The sequence below is a fragment of the Stegostoma tigrinum genome, chromosome 9 (assembly GCF_030684315.1).
Source record: "Stegostoma tigrinum isolate sSteTig4 chromosome 9, sSteTig4.hap1, whole genome shotgun sequence".
Classification (NCBI taxonomy): domain Eukaryota; kingdom Metazoa; phylum Chordata; class Chondrichthyes; order Orectolobiformes; family Stegostomatidae; genus Stegostoma; species Stegostoma tigrinum.
This window is the reverse complement of record NC_081362.1, coordinates 21,207,380-21,224,128: the sequence shown is the minus strand read 5'-3', so window position 1 is coordinate 21,224,128 and position 16,749 is coordinate 21,207,380. Positions and strand designations below refer to the sequence as shown.

The 16,749-nt window shown below is 44.2% G+C and overlaps 1 non-coding gene across 1 annotated transcript; it reads left to right on the top strand.

Moving 5' to 3' along the window:
• Positions 1 to 9,019: 9,019 nt before the first annotated feature.
• Positions 9,020 to 9,134, top strand: LOC132210050 (U5 spliceosomal RNA). Its single transcript, XR_009446207.1, has one exon. It is a non-coding gene; the product is annotated as a U5 spliceosomal RNA (small nuclear RNA).
• The last annotated feature ends 7,615 nt before the right edge of the window (positions 9,135 to 16,749 follow it).

Sequence of the window (16,749 nt, the reverse complement as noted above, 5' to 3'; positions counted from 1 at the left end):
CTATGGTTACAGACAACAAACACTGGCCAGGTCATAGACTCATTCATTGGGTAGTGGTGCTTAAAGTGGCCCACATAAATAAATCAACTGTTGAGAGCATATGAAGAAAGTTTGAGATTGCTAGCATGACAAGCAAGGCAGTAAAGAGATATGGGGATATGATAGGAATTACAACCAGATCAGCTATTGAATGACAACACAGGTTAAAACTGCCAAAGAGCCTTCTCTTGCTTCTAATTCCAATGCAAAACTGAATGTAGAGCCGAGCTGAATATTCCCAAAATAGAATACCTTATTTCTGATTTTCAGCATGAGCACAAACAGCCATACAAGCATTCTCCTCTCCAACTCAGTGCGCACCCATAATCTGCAACAGGATAGGCCCCACCCATGTATTTACATACCCAGCATGCATTGCAAGCAATTGATACTTACTCATAACACAGTGTGAAGCTGGAGGAACACAGCAGGCCAGGCAGCATCAGAGGAACAAGAAAGCTGACATTTTGGGTTGGGACCCTTCTTCAGGAACAGGCAAGGGGGCTCTGAAATAAATAAAGAGGGAGGGTTGGGCTGGGGAAGGTAGGTGACATGGTGATAGCAGGTAGGTAGTGGTGGGGATTGGTCAGTGAGGTGGGAGGACTGGTTAGGAGGGAGAGAAGATGGAAAAGTCAAGGAGGTGGGAATGAGATGGAGGGTTGGTCTTGGGATGAGGCCCAGGGTGGGAAGATTTTGAAGCTAGTAATGTGCACGTTGAGACCATTGGGTTGTAAGCTTCCAAGACAGAATATGAGGTGCTGCTCCTCCAGTTTTCGGGTGGTGTCGTTGTGGCACTGGAGAAGGCCCAGGATGGACATGTCGTCCAGGGAGTGGGAGAGGAAGTGGTTTGCGACTGGGAGGTGTTGTCGCTTGTCACAAATTGAGCGTAGGTGCTCTACGAAGTGGTCTCCAAGCCTCTGCTTAGGCTCACCGATGTAGAGGAGGCTGCATTGGGAACAGCGGCTACAATAGACCATATTAGCGGATGTGCAGGTGATGTGGAAGGTTTTTTTGGGGCCCGGAATGGAGGTGAGGGGGGGGTGGTGTAGGGGCAGGTGTAGCACCTCTTGTGGTTGCAGGTAAAAGTGCCAGGGATGGTGGGGCTAGTGGGGAGTGTGGAGCAGATGAGGGAGTCGCAGAGAAAGAGATCCCTCCGGAGGCAGATAAGTATGGGGATGGAATTATGTCCTTCATAGTGGGGTCTGATTGCAGGTGGCAGAAGTTGCAGAGAATGATGTGTTGAATCCGAAGGTTAATGGGGTGATACGTGAGGACAAGGGGAATTCTGTCTTTGTTTCTATTGCGGGGAGGGGGTGTCAGGGCTGAGGTGCGGGAAATACAAGAGATATGGTCAAGGGCATTTTTCGACTGGGGGGGCAAGTTGCGGTCCTTGAAATATGAAGACATTTGGAATGTTCAGAAGTAGAACACCTCATCTTGGGAGCAGATGTGACGGAAGGGAGGAATTGGGAATAGGGGATTGCATTCTTGCAGGAAGATGGGTGAGAGGAGGTATAGTCTAGATAACTGTGGAAGTTGGTGGACTTGAAATAGGTATCAGTTTCAAGGTGATCACCCAGAGATTGAGACAGAGAGATCCAGGAAGGAGAGAGAGGTATCAGAGATGGACGAGGTGAACTTGCGGTTGGGGTGGAAGCTGTTAGTAAAATTGATGAAATATTCGAGCTCCTTGTGGGAGCACGAGCCGGTGCTGACACAGTCATCGATGTAGCAGAGGAAGAGGTGGGGGATAGTACCAGTGTAGCTGCAGAAGAGGGACTATTCCACATATCCTACAAAGAGACAGGCAAGGCTTGCGCTCATGCAGGTTCCCATAGCCAACCCCTTAACCTGTAAGGAGTGGGAGGAGTTGAAGGAGAAGATGTTAAGGGTAAGGACGAGTTCAGTTAGGCAGATAAGGGTGTCGGTGGATGTCTGAAGGTTAATGGGATGATATGTGAGAACAAGGGGAATTTTGCCATTGCTTCCGGAGGCCCCACCACCCCCAGCAACCACAAGAAGTGCTACACCTGCATCTACATCTCCCCCCTCACCTTCATCCCAGGCACCAACAAAACTTCTACATAAGACAGAGGTTCACCTGCACATCCGTTAATGTGGTCTATTGTATCCGCTGTTCCCGATGTGGCCTCCTCTACATCGGTGAGACCAAGTGGAGGCTAGGATACCACTTTGTAGAGCACCTACACTTGGTTTGCGACAAATGACAACATCTCCCAGTTGCGAACCACTTCACTTCCTCTCCCACTCCCTGGACAACATGTCCATCCTGGGCCTCCTCAAGTGTCACAATGATGCCTCCTGAAATTTGAAGGATCACCACCTCATATGCCGCCTTGTAAGTCTACAACCCAATGGTCTCAATGTGGACTTTACTAGCTTCAAAACCATCCCAAGACCAACTCTCCCTCTCATCCCCACCTCCTTGACCTGTCCATCTTCTCTCCCACCTATCTGCTCCTCCCACCTCACTGACCTATCCGACCACTACCGACATGCACTCACCTATCACCATACCACCTAACTTCCCCAGACCAACACCTGCCTCTTTCTATTTATTTGAGTTCTATTCCCCTCCCTATCCCCCATTTCCGAAGAAGGGTCCCAACCTGAAATGTCAGCTGTCCTGTTCCTCTGATGCTGCCTGGCCCTGTGTTCCTCTAGCTCCACACTGTATTATCTCAGACTCCAGCATTGGCAGTTCTTACTATCTCTGATACTTACCCATTGTCATTGGGGTAGTAACAGTTTTTGGTTAATTATTTTTGGTTATACTCTATGTTATTTCATGTTACCTTTCTCCGATAATGATATTGGGTGGTGGTTTCTTTGCTCGGCCTGATGTTACAGTGTCAAATTGGTGGGTTCAGAATACCAACAAATAATTAGATACTACAGTCTGGCTCCTGTTCAGATCATTTAAGTGTTTCACCTTTTACTAAACATTAGCACGAAAAGGAGCATTGGGAATTTCATTTTTTTTTGTGGCCTTCATTTTTGCGGCCTTCATTTTTCCGAGGCAAAGTTGTGGATAACTGCTATACTTTGAAAGTTTTTGTAAGCGTCCTTCTTTGTACTGTAAAAGCTACAGTTTTAACGTAACAAAGTGTGGATCTGGAAGAACACAGCAGGCCAAGCAGCATCTCAGGACCACAAAAGCTGATGTTTTGGGCCTCGTCCCTTCATCAGAGAGGGTCTAGGCCCAAAACGTCAGCTTTTGTGTTCCTGAGATGCTGCTTGGCCTGCTGTGTTCATCCAGCTCCACACTTTGCAGATGCTGTGGAATCCAGGATAACAGTTCCCATTATCACAATGTTTTGTGACCGTGCTTTTTGTGGGGCTTTTATTGTCATAAAGGAAGACTTTGATGCTTCCTATTCGTTCCTAATTTTGTGGGTGTCCATATTGTGACCAATTGGTAAATGTGGGAGTCGTTGGGTAAACCATAGAGGGGGCACTAGACTTATTACATGTTTGTGCTTCCAGCCTTCTCGGCCTCATCCACCAAAGTCAAACTGGTGTTGTTCCTTGGCCAGTAGAAAGTGGTAGTCAATCATCTGCAGGAGAACCAGCGGGTTGACAGGAGAACACGAGATCTGAACGTGGAACTGTTCACTCCAGAAAACATTGAGGAATTCAAAGTAGAATACAATAGCCGGAGAATACTGAATTTTCTTTAACGAGTCCTGACTTTAGAAAAGCATGACAAATCTGTTCCTGCTGCAGGTGATGCGGGTGGTATTAGTCAAGGAAGATTTTTAAGATGTATGAAGACAACAAGCTTTGCTCTTGGTCTCAAAGTAACCCTCAGGTCCAGGGACAGCTCTGTGGAACAGGATGAAAATGTTCATACTTCTTCCAAAATGTACTTAGGAAGAGCTGTGATCAGCAGCCTGAAGGAAGAAAATGCATCAGAACCATGACTTCACTCTTATGTTGTTAGGATCAGAAAATTCATTTACACAAGACTATGTTTTGAAATCTCATGAAATAAATAGACATGACAGCTCAGTGTCTCAGTCATTTTGATCCTGTATCACGGAAGTTTTAGCCTACAGAATGTGGGGGAAAGCTACTATCTCCTGACCTAAGACCCCGAAGTCCTTTGAGAACAGTTAAATTCCTGAAAGCAACCGTTTACTTGCTAAGTTGTATTTGATGCTGTAAGACCTGACTGGTCGGGACCTGCCAGAGGTGTTCAAGAATACTGTGTCCAACTGGCAACATGTGCCAATCCATGGGGAAGGGTGTCAGTATGCTCATCTACAATAGGAAAGGTGGGGGTTGGGGGGGGGGGGTGGGCGGAGAGGAGAAAAGAGGGGAAGAAGAGAGAAAAGCAATCTGGAATTGACAACCAATCTTACTCTTGAACATGATGGCAGAATTCTGGCCAAGGTCATTGCCAACTGGGTAATGTCTGTTAAGATGCTGCTTGGCCTGCTCATCCAGCTCCACAGCTTGTTATCAAGGTCTGTTCTGGGTCAGTTTTCAGTTGGGGACATCAGCTACTTGATCAGTTTGAGTGATCTACAGTTGACAGCAAACTGGATTCCTAATGGATCTGGTAAAAGATATTAAGCTACACAATGTGTACAGGATTAGTGAAGACGAAATACAGCATAGAAGATGCACAGGACGTTGATACCCACTACAAAAAGTAAAGGCAGTTCAATGATTTATACTCAAAACACAGTTGGCATCATTAGGAGTTGTGGATGATTTTTAAAGAATGGCTATTACATAGCCAGCGAGCAAAACAAAAAGCACTACAGAAAACTATTGATGGACTGGGCAGGTGTACAAAAAATAAAAATGAAATTCAATACAGATACAGGAAGTAATGTGTTTGGGGAGGGTAAAAAGGCAGGGGCATAAACATTAAATGAGAGGTTACTGAGAAGTGCGAAGATACGGAAATATCTTGGATGTCATGTCGAAACATTCCTGGAGGCAGCAGGACAGTTAGCTAGGTGGTTACACTAAAGCAGATTAAAACACTAGTTGCATCATGAGTAAAGTATTAGTTAAAGTCTCATTCAGCACAGTGTAGGAAGGCCGTGATCCTACAGGAAAGGTTACGGGCTATTTGAGAATGTTGTCGGGACTGGAGCATTGTAGCTTTGAAGTAAGATTAGGTAAGTTGGGGTTGTTTCAAATCCATTGGGAAAAATATATCCTCAATTGCAAACATAGGTATTTTCAACACAGACCAGTTCAATATCCATTTCAATTATGTGTCTCCTCACTGCGCTTGTACAGTTTCTTCTCATACAGGAAATTCCTCAATGTCCTTGACCATATCAAATGTTTGGTTGTGTGCATGCGCAAGGCGGCTGCATAAGGTCACAGATTTTCCCTTCTACTGCACACCCATGGTGCCAAATCTCTGCGCACATGGCATCAGAAGCTGATGAATACATAGCTCTGGAAGCTTGCACATGCTCAGTTGATAGGGCACCTGGTCAGCAGATACTGCCTTCATGAGATACGGAGGCTCCTGGAGAGATTGAAGACATGAATGTGGCCAAAATGCTTGAGTAAAGTGGCATTGCTTCCTGAAAACTTCACTGCACACTTCTCACCTTGTCACACAGTTGTTGTAAACTAGATCATTGCAGAAAGCAGTTAAGAGTCAACTACATATTTGTCTGAAAATATACTTTATTCACAAAATTTGCAAATAAAAACAAAAACATTCAACATGAATATTACAGGATTTGCAAGAAAATTTAATGTCCCAAGACAATATGCCTCACTTGATAAGATATTAGCAATCTTAATGTTTACAAAATACATTTCATGTCAGGTATAGAGCTTGGAGATAAAACATTTCAAATTTGAATTAATAGAAAGTGCAGTAGATATAATGTACTCCACACAACGTGTGTAGAAGTGGTTCAATATATTTACAACATATATTCTATGTTAGACACAGCCTGGGCAATCTGCAGTTTTCTGCCCCAAGGTTTACTGTGGCTGAATGGTCCTTGGGAGCAATTGTGCCCCTGTTGTGCCTCTGCAGTGGCTGTCCCAATTTTCAGTGTGCCTCATAACAAATAAACCTGGCGTTGGAAACATGCTGGCCTGTAACACTCAGTCAGGAACAACTCTTTGCACTGGAGGACCTGCAAGTTTTGGGCAGACTTAGAAGCATCTTGATTAAGGTTCCTCCAGACATAGTTGAGTGAAACACATTGTGGATCCGGCATCAATGAGCAGACCAGATTTCCTTCCTTAAAAGTAAATGAATCTTATGAAAATCAAAAGCAATTTTATACTTACAATTACCAAGATTAGTTTTTCAATTCCAGAATTCCTGTGATTGCATTTGAACTCTATGCTTAGTGGATTACTCACTCATTGACATTATCACTGCGCCACTTGCTTCCCTACTTTGCTCTTTGTATTTAGTAATTTCATTGGTCTTTCTTAAACTTCAGTAAATATACTTAGGTTAGTTTGTTTTCAGGCATGAATACAAAATTAACAGTATAATTTGTTATATTAAAATAGTTTAGACCAAGTTAACAAAGCTATATCTACTTTGGGTATCTCTAAAGCAATTATTTTTGTTGTTTCTGGTTGTGAGGCTTAACTTACAACTCCCTGGCAGGATTCTTTTCATGGTGGGGCTTCCTCAAGGCGACTTGCTGCATAGTTACTGCCACGAGAGTTTTACTGTTTGAACTTCCTCATGGTTCTTGCTGGTAGCAATAGATTTATCTCCAGTTGGCTAATCAACCACAAAAAAAGTATGAGATGGCTGTAGATCCGCACAGATCGTGATACTCCACATTAGTGGTGTCACTTCCCAAGATCTAGATGGTAGATATAAACACATCTCCAAGTCTGGTTGGGCCATGTCCCAGACAAACAACCGTCTGGCAAGTGCACTTGTGGTGGTGACTTGTGTACAATGTAGCAGTCACACTACACCTAAGATATCAGTCTTGACACAAACTAATGAGACAAATATGAGGCCTATTAGACAAATACACAGTTCCTGTCTTAACATGATACCCGGACGCAGGCCAGTGGGTCCGGTGTCGAGGCAGATGAGGATAACCCATTACGCTAGCCCCCTACCCCTTCAGATAGATCTTATATCAAATCTCAAATCTTCTATAATAGTGGTTTTGATAAATTGAGCAAGACAGTTTTAACAGAATATCTTACAATAGAGGCTGAGGTGGTTGATGATACACATGATTAAATCCAGAGTTATTTTATCAATTCAGGATAGGAATACTGTTGAGGAGATCATTTTACAATATCCAGTAAACAAATTGTTTTGTACTAAATGTTAGTTCCTCCTCCCTGTAATGTAAGCTTTTAGCATCCACTTCAGTAAACATCATGGTATAACAAGAATCATTGGCCAGACGCTCAAAATGCGATCACAGCGGCAAATGTCATATCATATTGTGCTATTACGCACAGTGTAATAAAGACCATAACAATAGGATAGTAACAGCCTTTAGATGTTCTTATTGTGAATTATCATTTACAACAAAGATAGACCTTAGCCAACATGAAAGGCACAGACATACCAACACACCAATATTAGAAATCAAAAGCATGTGGACAGTTTATGGCATCATAAAAAGCCAGGGAGCAAGGGCAATAAATGGTCTGTGGAGAAACTACATTATTGTACAAATTAGAATACAAAATACAAAATACAAAAAGGTAGTTCCTGCATTAATGATAGGTGTTTTGCTACTGGAGGACACTAGCTGACAAATTTTTGACAGAAGAACCTTGATAAGCCAGGCACAGATACTGTAAACCCATCCGCTGTCACATCTCTAGGAAATGTTAATGAGCCGAAGATAATAGAGTCAGTTCAGCACTGAAATGAGAGCCGTACTGGTAGTGATAACTAATTCATATGTCCCCAAACACCATGATGTAGGTGGGTGTCTTAAGCAAGCTGAAGAATTAATTACTGGAAAGAGGGACCCAGTGGCAAGGCAACAGGGCCTGGGGTTCAAAACAGCAGAATGGATCAATTAGTTAAAAGAAGAGATACAATAAAGAAGGGTAATAAAAGAACGAAATTGATTCGGCCAATTTGATAAAGACAAAGACAATGCACTTGTGCTGGAGAAAGTCAGCATGTCCGGCAGTACATTTAGAGGAAGGAACAGAGTTAACGTTACAAATCTGATGACCCCCTCATCATACCCATCTTAGATACAAACTGTTTGCCCTCACGCAGCTCTGAACGAAGAGAATCATTAAGACTCATTCTATTCAATTTAAAACGAGAACTAACGCTTTCACAGTTAGGTAATTGTTTCACATTGGCCATTCAAAGTCTGGAAGTGAAGCATGACTTACCAATCAGTCTTGGTGAGATGGGCTATGAGTACCTGAAATCGCTCTCTTTCTCACAGGAGAGAAATTGTGCGAATGCGGTAAGCGGGCCATTCCCTCGCACTTTGAATGTCTTATGTTTAAACCCCGCTTCTGGTTTCATCTTAACGGTCTTTGTCTTTGCTTTGGGCTTATTTCAAAAATCGGAATGTGCAGTTCATGAAAATGAGATTTGTGACAGACATCACCACACTCTCCTTTAAGTTTCTTTGCCCTCACTTTTCACAGGATCGCGCACTGAAAAAAAAATACTTGATGAGTACAAGGAATGAGAGGGGCAGTGCTCATCTCCTGGTCCAAACACGAAGCGGCACAGGACCGACAACCTGCAATCATATCACGCGGTGCAAAGCAGGGAGGCCCCGCCCTTCATCTACATAACTAGAATGTAACACTGCAAAATGAAAATAGATGTCGGTCTTTCTGTGGGATATTAGCTATTTTCTGCTATTGCAGCGGAGCGTGTTGACTGTATTTGTTCTGTATAGTGTCGATAGTAATTGTCCGTGAATTCAATCACCATGATGTCGAAGTGCTACGAGCATAGTGGGTCAAGGTTAAGGCAAGTAAAAGACTTTGTATGCTCTGGTTTCTCTTCAGATCGTATAAATCTTTCGCCTTTTACTAAAGATTTCCGTGGAGAGGAACACTCAGAGTTTTCATCAATTTTTTGTGGCCCTGCTATTTGTGGGGCTGTTTATGTGATAACAAAAGAAATTGTGTGATTGTTTGAATTTTTCATGTGAGGGTTTTAGGCTGTTTCGTGCAAATCTTCAGAGCGTTCTACGTAGTCCTCAGAAACGCTGAGCAAGGTGCTTGGCTTTTGTGTTCCCCACTTAGCTGATTCCATGTCCCCAGGGTTCTCTGTACTGGCCACGTCCTGACAACATTCCGAGCGAAACCCGTTTAACAAAGTGTGGCGCTGGATGAACACAGCAGGCCAAGCAGCATCTCCGAGCACAAAAGCTGACTTTTCGGGCCTAGACCCTTCGTCGGAGAGGGAACTGAATAAATAGGGAGAGAGGGGGAGGCGGACCGAAGATGGAGAGAAGGTAGGCAGAGAGGAGAGTATAGGTGGGGAGGTAGGGAGGGGATGGGTCAGTCCAGGGGAGATGGACAGGTCAAGGAGATGGGGTGAGGTCAGTAGGTAGGAAATGGAGGTGTGGCTTGAGGTGGGAGGAAGGGACGGGTGAGAGGAAGAACAGGTTAGGGAAGCGGAGACAGGCTGGGCTGGTTTTGGGATGCAGTGCGGGGAGGGGACGAGCTGGGCTGGTTTTGGGATGCAGTGAGGGGAGGGGAAGAACTGGGCTGGTTTTGGGATGCAGTGAGGGGAGGGGGAGATTTCGAAACTGGTGAAGTCCACATTGAAACCATTGGGCTGCAGGGTTCCCAAGCAGAATGTGAGGTTGCAAGAACAGCAACTTCGGGTGGCATCATTGTGGTCACCTCCACTCGGTTCACTGCAAACAACTGCACCTCCCAGTCGCGAACCATTTTAACTCCCCCTCACGTTCCTCAGACGACATGTCCATCATGGGCCTCCTGCAGTGCCCAGCAACAAGGAACCATTTTAAAACATTCATTGAACAGTTAGGCGGAAAAATCTGAACATAAGTTTTAAATTGCCAGCATAAGTATGCGTAATGTAAAAGCCACCATGCAAATGTGCTTCTATATTGGTGCTTACCTGGCTAACATAAAAGCAGATCTCCTGTTTCTGCAGGAATGTGGGATTCTGCAACTTAGCAGTTACAGGAAATGGTTGAGTTTACGGGCCCATGGGCCTTCGATTTGGTCAGGGGAAATGATTGCCGTTCTTCTGACCTGGGTATTTTGGTGCAATGAGGCAACTTCACCATTTTAAAAGTTAAGAGGTGGAGCAAGGGTGCCTCCTCATACTAGACAGTAACATAGAGAAATGCTCCCCTCAGACTAATTAACTTTTTACCCAGTGGTAAAAAGTGAGTGGCTGGCCATCCTGCAGTAGCTCCCACTGCCGTTGGCAACATCCTAGCTGGTCATTCTGGCCGGAGACTTCAACTGCATCACTGATGCAGATGGACAATCCGGAGGAGCTGACAGCAACCTGGACTCCACATCCAGATTCCTAAAGTCACCAAGACATACAATGTCTTCAGCACCCCTGCAGATGGAGCGCAGCATACATACAGCTGGTCGCAGCCAGACGGGTCTATCCGCTGAAGGAGAGATCCTTTGCTTGCATTAAGCATGTTCTGGGCCAGATCCACCAACGTCAAGCTGGTGTTCTTCTTTGACCACCGCCTCCTGCTCGCTGACTATCACCTACAGGATGATCAGTAGGCCAGCAAGAGGACCCGGCAAATAATGTGAAACTGTCGACCTGGGAAACGTTGGGCACTTCCAAAGGGATTATACAAGTTGGAGAACTATGAGACCCCTCTTTGAGTCTCCAGTGGGTTGGTGGGAAACAGTCAAGGGGAACATCAAACGGTTCCTCATCCTCAAAGGTATTCTGAAGGTGAGCGAGAGACAGGGAAAACTATCCAAACTCCAGAAACGTGTGCATAATCTATTTGTGCTTCAGATTAAGGGGGTTAATGTCATGGAGGATGTCCAGGAGGCGAAGAGCCAGCGAGCCTTGCTCTTCGCATTGGAGGCCTCTATAATTATCTTCTGGTCCAGGGTCCACACCGTGCAGCAGGATGAGATACGCTCGCACTTCATCTTTCCGGAAGTGCACAAACAGAGCTTTGAGCTCAGAAGCCTGAAGGAAGAAGATGGTTCGGTAACATCATCACAGTATGACATCCTGAGGTCAGCAAATCCTTTTATGCTAGTCCAAAGGACATGAAAACCACAGACATCATGGCCTCTCAATTGTGCCTGACTTCTTTCACGGAATCTTAAAGGACAGTATGCAAGACAAGCTGGACCAGCCATTCTATCTGGATGAGCTGACCAAGGCCCTTCAGTCTTTAGGAAAGAATAAAATTCCTGGAAGCAATGGCTTAAATGGCTGAGTTATACACAGATCTGTGGGGCTTGATTGTCCAGGATCTGCTAGAGGTGTATGATAGCGTGCTCCTATCAGGTAGCATGTGCAAATCCATGAGGAAAGGCATCACCCTCATCTACATGTGGAAGGGGGACAGGGAGGAAATTAGAAATTGGTGGCCAATATCGTTGCTGATTGCAGACTACAATATCCTGTCAAAGGTCATCACCAAACGGGTCAGGTCAGCTCTGGGATCAGTGATTCACCATCACCAGAACTTTCCAACAAGCACCAATACACCGCTTGGCTGTCAGTGAGAAGGGCACTACCTGTGAGATCCTTTATGTATGACCGGTCTGCCTGTATCATCGCTCGCTGCCCTCAAGTGGGTGCGGGGGAGTAGAAACTTGTCACAAACCTCCTGCTGGAATGTACCTTTGCAGAGGAAGTTTGGAAAGAGATGCAGTGGTTTTGGCTGAGGTTCATCCTGAGTAGCTCCAAGACTCCTTGTGTTCTGCGGTCTGTTCCCTGCAGTGCACACTGAGACAAACATGAACAGCACCTGGAGGACCATCAACTCAGTGAAAGATGCTCTCTGGTCTGTCTGAACCTTGTTGCTCGTCCAGATCAAGAAGTTGACCCTGACCAAGTGTTGCAGACAGGCATATTCCAAGGTCCAGGACTATGTGGTGTGGGACGCACAAAAGCTGGGGCAGCTGCTGCCAAGGCGCAATGGGGAAATGACTATTGTCTGGGTTCTTCCTGTTGAGGTTAAATGCAGGTCCATTCAGTTATTGGACCCTCCTAGTGCCTCAAATAAACTGGTTCCAGCAAGGATGTCTCTGGGACACTGCTGGTAAACTCAAAGTCTGACAAAGTTGTAAGGGAAAGTTATATGAATCCCATCGAATCCCTGTACCATCATTCTTTTACGGTAGTCTCAAGGAAACTGTGTTAATTGTCTCATTGAAGAGTTTGAATTGACACCTTGACGTAGGTGGGAATGCTACAGTCAGCCTCAATTCTGGACTTTATCCTTTTCATCTTTAGGACACAGACTGCAATGAGGCCATGAGCACCTGGAAGAACCCAAACTGAGCAGATTATGGCTAAGCAAATGCCACTTGACAGCTGCTCTGTTCTGAGCAAGAGTCACCGAATCCAAATTGTTCAGGCCAACTCATTCACATTCTAATAACTAAACTGATCTTATCTCATTTGCCAGCATTTGGTTCATAATTCTCAATACTCTCCTTATTCATGTACATAGGCAGATGCCTTTTACATGTTCTAATTGTGCCCGCTTCCTGGGGAAGCTTGTTCCATATATGCACCAGCCTCTGCATGAAGAAGTTACCCCTAAGGTCCCTTTCAACTCTTGCCTCTCTCACTTTAAACCTACATCATTCTGAGGAAGGGTCACCAGATGCAAAACATTAACTCTTGTTTTTCCCTTCACAGATGCTGCCAGACCTGCTGAGCTTTCCCAGCAACTTTGTTTTTGTTCCTGATTTACAGCACCTGCAGTTCTTTCGGTTTTTATTTAAACCTACACCCTGTAGTTTTGGACACCCCTACCCTGGGAAATCGACTTTGGCTACTCACTCCATCCAGAGCCCCCATGTCTTTAAAAACCTCCAAACGCCATCCCTCATCCCTCAACAGTCCAGGGGAAAAAGCCTAGTCAGTCTCATCCAATGGCTGAAACCCTCCAATCCCTGCATCATCATTGTAAAGCTTTTCTGAACCCTTCCAAGTTTAACAAGATCTTAGTACAGCAGGAAGCCCATTATTGTCAAGTAACTGTCACTTGACAGCTTTGCTGACAACTCCTATCATCAGTTTGTAGTTGGCTTAACAAACTGATCAAGTGGTAAATAATGGCGTTGGAATTGTCTTGCTTTTTGAGTTTAGGCTGGTGTGTGGGCACTTGAACTGATAATCTTTAACTTAAACAAGAGGCTCAAAATTAGTAGCCTTATCATGTATAGTATTAAAGCAGCTACATTTCGAGTTTCTACATTGGCTAACTTGACTAACAAAATCCACAGCGCTACAGCAGATACAGAAGATGCTTGAGCTTGTGGCTCCGTGAGTTATTGATTTGGTCAGGAGGTAACAAAAGCCATTCGTTCAGTTTGGATATTGTTCTACAAGGCGTCACTTCGACCATCTCAGAAGTAAAGATGGTCATGGCTGGGCACCTCTCTTATACAAAGTGATCTCTGAAGACAACTTAATGTGCACATCTCACCGATAAAGAGTGAGCAACTGGCCATCTTCCGGTACCTCCCATTACTGCTGGCAGTCATACTGGGCAATGATTTCAATTGTACTACGTGGTTGGATGATCTGGAGGGACTCACAGCAAATTGGATACCACATGTACATTCCTGTTGGAAATGGTCAAAGATGCCAAGTTGCATGATGCCTTCAGCATCCTTGCAGGTGAAGTGCAACTTCGGTGGGTGCATCTATTTGTAGCCAGAAGGGTTTGTCTGCTTTAGGTTAGACTTTCTGTTTGTGCTTCCAGCCTTCTCGGCCTCATCCACCAAAGTCAAACTGGTGTTGTTCCTTGGCCAGTAGAAAGTGGTAGTCAATCATCTGCAGGAGAACCAGCGGGTTGACAGGAGAACACGAGATCTGAACGTGGAACTGTTCACTCCAGAAAACATTGAGGAATTCAAAGTAGAATACAATAGCCGGAGAATACTGAATTTTCTTTAACGAGTCCTGACTTTAGAAAAGCATGACAAATCTGTTCCTGCTGCAGGTGATGCGGGTGGTATTAGTCAAGGAAGATTTTAAGATGTATGAAGACAACAAGCTTTGCTCTTGGTCTCAAAGTAACCCTCAGGTCCAGGGACAGCTCTGTGGAACAGGATGAAAATGTTCATACTTCTTCCAAAATGTACTTAGGAAGAGCTGTGATCAGCAGCCTGAAGGAAGAAAATGCATCAGAACCATGACTTCACTCTTATGTTGTTAGGATCAGAAAATTCATTTACACAAGACTATGTTTTGAAATCTCATGAAATAAATAGACATGACAGCTCAGTGTCTCAGTCATTTTGATCCTGTATCACGGAAGTTTTAGCCTACAGAATGTGGGGGAAAGCTACTATCTCCTGACCTAAGACCCCGAAGTCCTTTGAGAACAGTTAAATTCCTGAAAGCAACCGTTTACTTGCTAAGTTGTATTTGATGCTGTAAGACCTGACTGGTCGGGACTGCAGAGGTGTTCAAGAATACTGTGTCCAACTGGCAACATGTGCCAATCCATGGGGAAGGGTGTCAGTATGCTCATCTACAATAGGAAAGGTGGGGGTTGGGGGGGGGGGGGGGGTGGGCGGAGAGGAGAAAAGAGGGGAAGAAGAGAGAAAAGCAATCTGGAATTGACAACCAATCTTACTCTTGAACATGATGGCAGAATTCTGGCCAAGGTCATTGCCAACTGCGTAATGTCTGTTAAGATGCTGCTTGGCCTGCTCATCCAGCTCCACAGCTTGTTATCAAGGTCTGTTCTGGGTCAGTTTTCAGTTGGGGACATCAGCTACTTGATCAGTTTGAGTGATCTACAGTTGACAGCAAACTGGATTCCTAATGGATCTGGTAAAAGATATTAAGCTACACAATGTGTACAGGATTAGTGAAGACGAAATACAGCATAGAAGATGCACAGGACGTTGATACCCACTACAAAAAGTAAAGGCAGTTCAATGATTTATACTCAAAACACAGTTGGCATCATTAGGAGTTGTGGATGATTTTTAAAGAATGGCTATTACATAGCCAGCGAGCAAAACAAAAAGCACTACAGAAAACTATTGATGGACTGGGCAGGTGTACAAAAAATAAAAATGAAATTCAATACAGATACAGGAAGTAATGTGTTTGGGAGGGTAAAAAGGCAGGGGCATAAACCATTAAATGAGAGGTTACTGAGAAGTGCGAAGATACGGAAATATCTTGGATGTCATGTCGAAACATTCCTGGAGGCAGCAGGACAGTTAGCTAGGTGGTTACACTAAAGCAGATTAAAACACTAGTTGCATCATGAGTAAAGTATTAGTTAAAGTCTCATTCAGCACAGTGTAGGAAGGCCGTGATCCTACAGGAAAGGTTACGGGCTATTTGAGAATGTTGTCGGGACTGGAGCATTGTAGCTTTGAAGTAAGATTAGGTAAGTTGGGGTTGTTTCAAATCCATTGGGAAAAATATATCCTCAATTGCAAACATAGGTATTTTCAACACAGACCAGTTCAATATCCATTTCAATTATGTGTCTCCTCACTGCGCTTGTACAGTTTCTTCTCATACAGGAAATTCCTCAATGTCCTTGACCATATCAAATGTTTGGTTGTGTGCATGCGCAAGGCGGCTGCATAAGGTCACAGATTTTCCCTTCTACTGCACACCCATGGTGCCAAATCTCTGCGCACATGGCATCAGAAGCTGATGAATACATAGCTCTGGAAGCTTGCACATGCTCAGTTGATAGGGCACCTGGTCAGCAGATACTGCCTTCATGAGATACGGAGGCTCCTGGAGAGATTGAAGACATGAATGTGGCCAAAATGCTTGAGTAAAGTGGCATTGCTTCCTGAAAACTTCACTGCACACTTCTCACCTTGTCACACAGTTGTTGTAAACTAGATCATTGCAGAAAGCAGTTAAGAGTCAACTACATATTTGTCTGAAAATATACTTTATTCACAAAATTTGCAAATAAAAACAAAAACATTCAACATGAATATTACAGGATTTGCAAGAAAATTTAATGTCCCAAGACAATATGCCTCACTTGATAAGATATTAGCAATCTTAATGTTTACAAAATACATTTCATGTCAGGTATAGAGCTTGGAGATAAAACATTTCAAATTTGAATTAATAGAAAGTGCAGTAGATATAATGTACTCCACACAACGTGTGTAGAAGTGGTTCAATATATTTACAACATATATTCTATGTTAGACACAGCCTGGGCAATCTGCAGTTTTCTGCCCCAAGGTTTACTGTGGCTGAATGGTCCTTGGGAGCAATTGTGCCCCTGTTGTGCCTCTGCAGTGGCTGTCCCAATTTTCAGTGTGCCTCATAACAAATAAACCTGGCGTTGGAAACATGCTGGCCTGTAACACTCAGTCAGGAACAACTCTTTGCACTGGAGGACCTGCAAGTTTTGGGCAGACTTAGAAGCATCTTGATTAAGGTTCCTCCAGACATAGTTGAGTGAAACACATTGTGGATCCGGCATCAATGAGCAGACCAGATTTCCTTCCTTAAAAGTAAATGAATCTTATGAAAATCAAAAGCAATTTTATACTTACAAT